The following is a 7,332-nucleotide window of genomic DNA, read 5'->3' as shown; positions in this document are numbered from 1 at the left end:
TGCAATATTCATTGGATCACTTGGAGTCATCTGTTCCAGCTGTGTCCCCTCCCAACTCCTTGGGCACCCCCAGCCCACTCACTGGCAGGGTGGGGTGAGAAGGAGACAAGGCCTTGGCTCTGTGTAAGTGCTGCTCAGAAAGAACTAAAACATCTCTGTATTATCAACACTGTTTTCAACACAAATCCAAAATAAAGCCCTATTCCAGAAGATGCTTCTCATTTTCCATTAACTCTAGACTGCAATTTAACTTGCGTTTGTCCATCATGGAACCCAGAAATGCTCGTCCTTTCATGAAGGTTTTGCTTCATTTCTTTTCAAGAAATTAATTCCTCATGTAAAATCTTGATAATTTAATTTTAAATATAAAAGTTGAAGTAAAGTGAACACAAGATATATATAAAAGGATTTTATTTTGTGGATGTGGGCTGCTCATGTGTTGGCATTGTTACTTACTACTGAGCCATATGCAGGAGAATGTCATCTGGCAAATGTGCTTATCAAATACAAACTTCAAAAGGAATACAGTGTAATTATGAAGATACTTTGTAAAAGACATAGATACATGTAAATACACACCCACACTCCCCCCCCACACCTGTAAGTACCCACGGTATTGGAAAAAGATCAGCTCATATGATGTGTTGATCTAATAATACGTGCATAAGCCTGGCAGACAGGAAACTTGGGTTGCCCTCTGAGGACAATTCAAGTAGAAGAAGAAACACAGGCCCTAGGAGTTGTTTTTTAGTATGATAACTGATTGCACAAGATGTGGAATTGTTAATAATTCTAGTCATATGAGCAGTGTGTGAATGGTTCCGCTGAAGATAATCATTTAATCATTATCTTTGCTAAATCAGAACCTGTGGCAATAATAATTAATGCTTAGTGATTTGAACTGGAAAAAAAAAGGAAGAAATGCTATCTCAAATTAATTGTGGCATTTTGATAACAACAGTAACCTCAAAACATTTTTAACAGCTTTGAAGGATTGCAAATTTGCAGATTTTATATGCAATTGTTTTGAACCATTTTTTTACTAAAGGCTAGTAAAATGAGGATTTTTTTCCATTCTGAAATGAAGTAATGTAAAATAGCATATTCTATTCTGATATCAGATTCTCTGAAAGAGTTAATGTCTCTCAACCTTAGCGTTTACAGTCTAATCAATTTATGTCTTTGACTTACTTTTAATATACTATTTTTTTCCTTTCATTTACACCTGATAGTGATTCTCAAGTGTAAAATATTTTTACATCACTTAATATCAAACTGGAAAAAAATTCAAATTGCACTTGTTCCTCACACACAGAGAGCCCTTTCTGTGGAGAGTGCCAGTGTAATGGAAGGACATAACACATTGCTTTCTGCAGCCTGTAATAGGGATTTTCTCATTTATCCTTCTGTTATTATAGGACCACGTGTGGATGGTCCAGAGATTTAGACAGTGGCATGATGATTTGCTATTGATTTTCTCTTTTTTCTATCCCAGTAATTTTTAATATTTAATTTGCCTCCTTCCCCACTACTGAGCTGATCTGCATACCTGCTACCCACCATGACACCAAACCCTCACTTCTGTGTGGCAGCAGTCAGTTCAAGTGCAGCATTTCACCAAACCTGCAGCTAAAACTTAACAAGAAAATCGAAGCTCCTACCAACAGAGTAATAACAAGCCAGAAAGCTGCTGTTCTTCCTGGTTTCAAAATGAGATAGAATTTGTCATGTCCGTTCCTTTATTTTAACAGGAGATGGTGGCACAGGACTCCTTTTCCTGTAATCCCCAGAACTCAAGGCTCCATGCTTAACAGTTCTACCTGCAGAAAATGGTGTAGGAGAATCACACTAAAAGCTTGGTTTCTTGCAAGAATCTTACCACTCATAACTGGTATGTTGAAATAATAGCATTCTACTAGCAGAATTTGCCCTATGGACCTTTTTCTCTTGGTGTAAAAGAACCCTTTCTATGCAAACAACATTTTGAGCGACAATTTCACCAGAGAATAAAAGTTCTCATTTTGAAATTAAGTTGTCTACCAGAGAAATCCCTTGGCATTACTAAATAAATTTAAATTGATGCCTTACATTCTTTATTTCTGTGACATAGATGTGGTCAATTGAGCACTAAGAAAATGCCTTCTGTAGATATTTTGGAATTATACTTGAAGTTTTTTGCTTCCAAAGCCAGATAGAAAGAATTAGGTCTAAATTTTGCAAGGTGTTATCATTTTCTACTGTTTGATAGATTAATATTGTTGGCCTCAGTGAAGAAGCAGAAGGATGATCAACTAGCCGAGTGAATATATTCAATAAAAGTAAATTTATTATATGATTCCATTGCTCATATCCATTTTCTTAAACAAGTCTTTGACACTGTGAGATTTTAGAATGTAAGATTTTGAGGATTCTGAGAGGTCACTGAGATGGTTTAATGCAGCAATTCTCTTCCCTGTTTCAATGGAGGCAAAAGAAGAGACTGTGTGGTTGCCCTTAGCCTCTGCAGATCATAATCTGGCAGGTCAGCACAATTCCATTTCCATCAACGACTTGCATTAACATGCCTCCACAGGACACTTTGGGATCTAGACTGTACCTACATGAGCTTTCTCTCATGATTGCTGCACCATCTTTCACAACCTGACAATCTAGAAGTGTACAGAAGTATTAGAGCATATTTGCTTCTGTTTGATGCCTCTCTTTGGTCTCTCTTGACACAACTGTGAATGTCAGGGCTATGAAACACAGCACAATGACAGGCATGGGCATGAGGTAGTAATCTCTGCCCAGGGCAACTGAGACAGAAAATGCCTTAGAATTTCACCCACAGGATTTACCCAAGGGACACAGCTCAGACTTGAAAGATAGAGGAACAGAAAATAAATTCTAGTATCTGTCCCTTGAAGATGTAAGTTATGGTGTGGTTTTTCTAAAGGCTAGAGAATCTGCATCTGTGAGAAGAGCAAACCTAACAGTATTCATATGCATTAGGACTTTTCATTACATCTTTCATCTCCTCTGTGCACAGATGTTTTCTCCTGCTCTGAAGTTGCTCCCTGGCTGCAACCAAAGTTCTTATGATGACTAGAACATTTAGGTTGGGCTCAATGATCTTGGAGTTCTTTTCCAACCTGATTCTGTGATTGTGTTGTCTTATTCTATGTTGTTTTTTCCTTTCAAACATTTTTCTTGATCAGAGCATCTTTCATATAGTCTGTTTTTTCTGCATGAAACATGGTAAACAATATAGTAACTTTTCCTCAGTAAGACAGTTGCCCAAGTCAGACAAAGTCTTCTTCAGACCTTCCATATGAGCATCATATTGCTGTTAACAGTTTTCCAACCTCAAAGGATATGTTCTTGTTTAGTTATGTAATAAGAATTTTGTTTCCAGATGGCTTATGGAAAAGAAACTGAATGCAATACACATAAGAGAAACAAAGGCTCATTTGCATAAATAAGATTAAAATTCATCTCTGGGGGTGGGATTGAACTGAAAAGGCACTTTCATCATAGAAATTCTTTTTTTCAAGAAGCCAGCGAAGTCATTTACAGCAGCATCAGTGTTTAGCTGACTTTGTGTAACCAGGATATTAATCATAATCAATGACATCTACGTGAAATGGATGAATGATAGTTTTCTTAAAAACTGTTAGTCTGAGGAAAGCACAATTACCAAATTATTTAAAAATGGATTCAGTGTTATACCTGGGACTGGGAACTTAATGAAGGATGCTTCCAGACCAGTCTTTACTGGCTAACAGTTTAAAGGCAATGAATGATATTACAAATATGCTTAGTTTAAATCTAATGAAAACAGCCCCATGCTGCTTTCATGGGGTAAGAGCAGATGTGCAGTATCCAACAAGGAATGCTGTATGGATGGGTAAGATATGGAGGGTGTGTTACAGGACTCAGAGATACATAGCCCATGGCAGTCTTCATGCTCCTTTCCCTCTTGATAATTTGCACTTGCTCTAACTTCCACCGCAGTGCATATTTAGAGATTTCAGTGAAATATCTGCATTTTAGAATGTTCGTGTTTCTCTTGCGCTTTTTCTCTGCTTGGAAATCCTAGTGCCTCTCTGTTTTGGGGGCAAGAATTGAATGCTGGATAAGGGATTAACACTGCTATGAGGGGTTTTTTTGTACCACTAAAAGCTGCCAAGACTCATGTCAAAGATAAGCAGCTGGGTTGTGAGGCACTGAGACTGCCTTGTATCAGCCTACGGGTACTCCCAGTTCCCAGAATACACATTCAGAAACCACCCTGCCTGGGAACTATCACAATCATCTGATTCTTAAGAGCTTAGTGATTCTCTGCCTGAAATGAGTGTGAGTAAAGAGAAAAAGCCTGCACCTTTTGTTGTGCTGAATCTACTGACACAATCAGAATAGGGTTGACTTACATCTAGGTGAAGACCTATTTCGTTAAAGTAGTAGCAGTGATCAAGGGCTGAGCAGATGACACAGCTGGGGGGAGAGGACTGCTATGCCTATTCAAGGGTAAGTTCTTCAGATACCAAGGCTGAGACTCAAATTGCATAGCCAGGAATAAGAAAAGAAAGTCCAAAGTACTGGTAGCAGCTGAAAAACAGGGCTTATGTGAACAACTGGTTCTTCTATAACTATTCAAATGCTTTATGCCTTTTGGCATTAAGTCAGCTCCTCTCCTTTCTGATGAAAGGTAAAATGCATTGAACACATACTACATTAGCCCTGCCATCCTACTGCTTCATGTTTTGTAACAACATTCTACTTGGACTCTGTCACAGGGCAAAGCAAACAGAGAATTGCTGACAGAAGCTATCCCATCATCAAGAGTCCCAGTGGACCACAAACAAGGTCAGACAGAACAAACTTACAGTCTCCCACATGGCTCATAGGCTGCCAGGAGAAGTCTGTCCCTCTGGTCTGCTGGGGCACAGCTAGGCTGCCTTTCAGGGACCCCGCCTAATGGATCTGTTTTCATTCACAGAGCTTATCAGCTGAGATATGCTCTGTTTAGGTAAGTCTTTTTCCTCAGAGCTTCACATAAGCATGTCAGGTCAGGGCTAAAAGACCCACAGCAGGTCATTTCTCTTGGATGTTTATGGTAGGGGGTCATATACTTCACTGTAAGCTTTATTATCCCCTTCTGCTGACTGTCACTGCAGAAAGTAAAGTGGATTACACTTTTAGGTTATAAAAATGGTCTAGCTCTCTTTCAGGGCTTAGTTTGGATCCTGCTGCCCCATAGGCTGAAAAAATGCATGAGTGAGAATTGTAGGGAAATATTGAAGAATGTTAATAAAATCACCTACAGATGAATGAGAGATGCCATAAAATACATGTGTTTGCCCCAGATAGAATGAACACACAGTCCATAAATGAAAATTAAACCATTTATGTCTACCACAATCCTTCCTTTCCTTCTCTACCATTAAGAATTCTAGTAGCATGAAGAGGAACTTTCCCTAAAACATAAAGACACACAACAGCTACACAGACAATTAATACAAGGTAGACTGTCCTAGTTAGAGCAGCTGGGACCGATTCATCACTGGATGGGTGTAGCCCAAAACTGTGTATTCTATAGCCTTCCATGCCATTTTCCCAGAAACTGTTGTCAGTAGAGGCCTGCGAGGTGGGGGAGGATGTTCCTGAGCATCCTCATACCCTTTTATGGAATTCCCCGCTCTGAGGGAAGGACTAAGCATCCTTTTATGGAATTCCCCGCTCTGAGGGGAGGACTAAGCATTCCTGCCTGAACTGGAGAATATATAGACCTGGAGGTTTGGAACCTTTCTACCACTCGTGGGATCCAGAGGAAGACTGCAGCTCACCGCTCTCAACCGGACTGAGACCACCACCCTCAACTGGACAGCAATTACCACTATTGACCAGACTGCAACAGCTCTCCCACCAGCAGGTTTTTCCCCTCTCCCCTTTACTTTGGACTCGGGGGGGGGGGGGGGGGGAGCAAGGAACACCACTTTGTTCATGCCCCAGGGTGCTGGGTTATACATTTGGGTTTTGTGGGTTAAAACCAATTGCTTGTCTGTATAATTGTACTTATTGTATTATTTTATTAAATTATTATTCTGACTTATAATCTCTATTTTGAGTTCAGTTCATTTCCCCTGCTGGTTAACTTTTAAACCAGCACACAGACTAAGACAGATTTCTTGGAATTAGGACAAAATACCCTATCTCCCTACAAAAACTTTGCAGAATTGTCCAGTTCCTAAAGAATATCATTAGAACAACGCTGAGAGTAACATCAGTGTCAGTCCAGGCTCTATAGATCTATACTGTGAACTATAGGCATCTATAGATCTATACTGTGAACTATAGGCATTTTTCTGGTTTCAGTGTATGTATAACACAAGACTAACTAGTTTCCTGTTCCCTCAATATCCCTCCCTTCAAGAGAGATTTGGTGTGATCCCTCTTCCCACCACAGGTCCCTGCTACAACTCAGGCCAACGTGCTGGTCTGGAGCATGAAGTTGTCAACTGGAGGACAACTGTGGTAATGCCCCAGATCGTGATAGATAACTCCCAAACCAGCATTCAAAGGTGTCTCATTTGATACTTTTACCAGGAGCAGTCACTTTCCACAGTCCAGTGTGGAAACTCCCAAAGCAGCTGTTGTCCTGCTGTTCCTTGCCTCTGCTCTCAAAAGTAAAGCCTGAGAGGTAGATGGGGCATGAAGTTGCTCCATGTGTTATTTCCTAAAGCCTTTGCTATGTCCTAGCAACCATGGGTTTTTTCTTAACTTCTTTCCCTTTAGTAACAGGCCAAGAACCTGTTTTTCTGCCACTGCACCCTGATAAAAATCTCATTACTCAGATAAAAATCTCCCCATCCTACCTTCTAGTCAGTTCTGGTGCACAGATTTATTGGGATGGGATCTCGTGGGAACTGCTCCCAACGCTTGTTGAGTTTGTATGGCCATCGCAGAGCAGGCTGCCTCACACCATAGCAAGTATCATTGATCTCAACTCTGTAAAAGCCGCTGCTTTGCACAAAAGTATGGTCTCTCCCAGTCCTCTGAGTGATGGTATCTTGTCCCAGGAGAAGCAATAGCTCAGGGCTTCCACCGAATTCTTGGAACGTGGTGCAAACGGATTCATACACAGCAGCAATCTCCAAGTCTCCCTCAGCCAGAAACATAGTCCTCCGTACATGAAACCCATGCTTCAAGCACTGATGTGCCTCAGTAAAGCACCTTTATGTAGGGTGGACCAAGTTTGGGAGAACAGGTCAGAAGGCCAGAGATGTGGGGGGAGAGCTTTGATTAGGGGTTTGTACTGCCTTTGCAGTGCTCAAAGCACATTGCCAGGATCAG

The sequence above is a fragment of the Manacus candei genome, unplaced genomic scaffold (genome assembly GCF_025592945.1).
Source record: "Manacus candei isolate 608988 ecotype Guabito, Panama unplaced genomic scaffold, ASM2559294v1 h1tg000067l, whole genome shotgun sequence".
NCBI classification, from domain to species: Eukaryota; Metazoa; Chordata; class Aves; order Passeriformes; family Pipridae; genus Manacus; species Manacus candei.
This window is presented reverse-complemented; position numbering follows the sequence as displayed.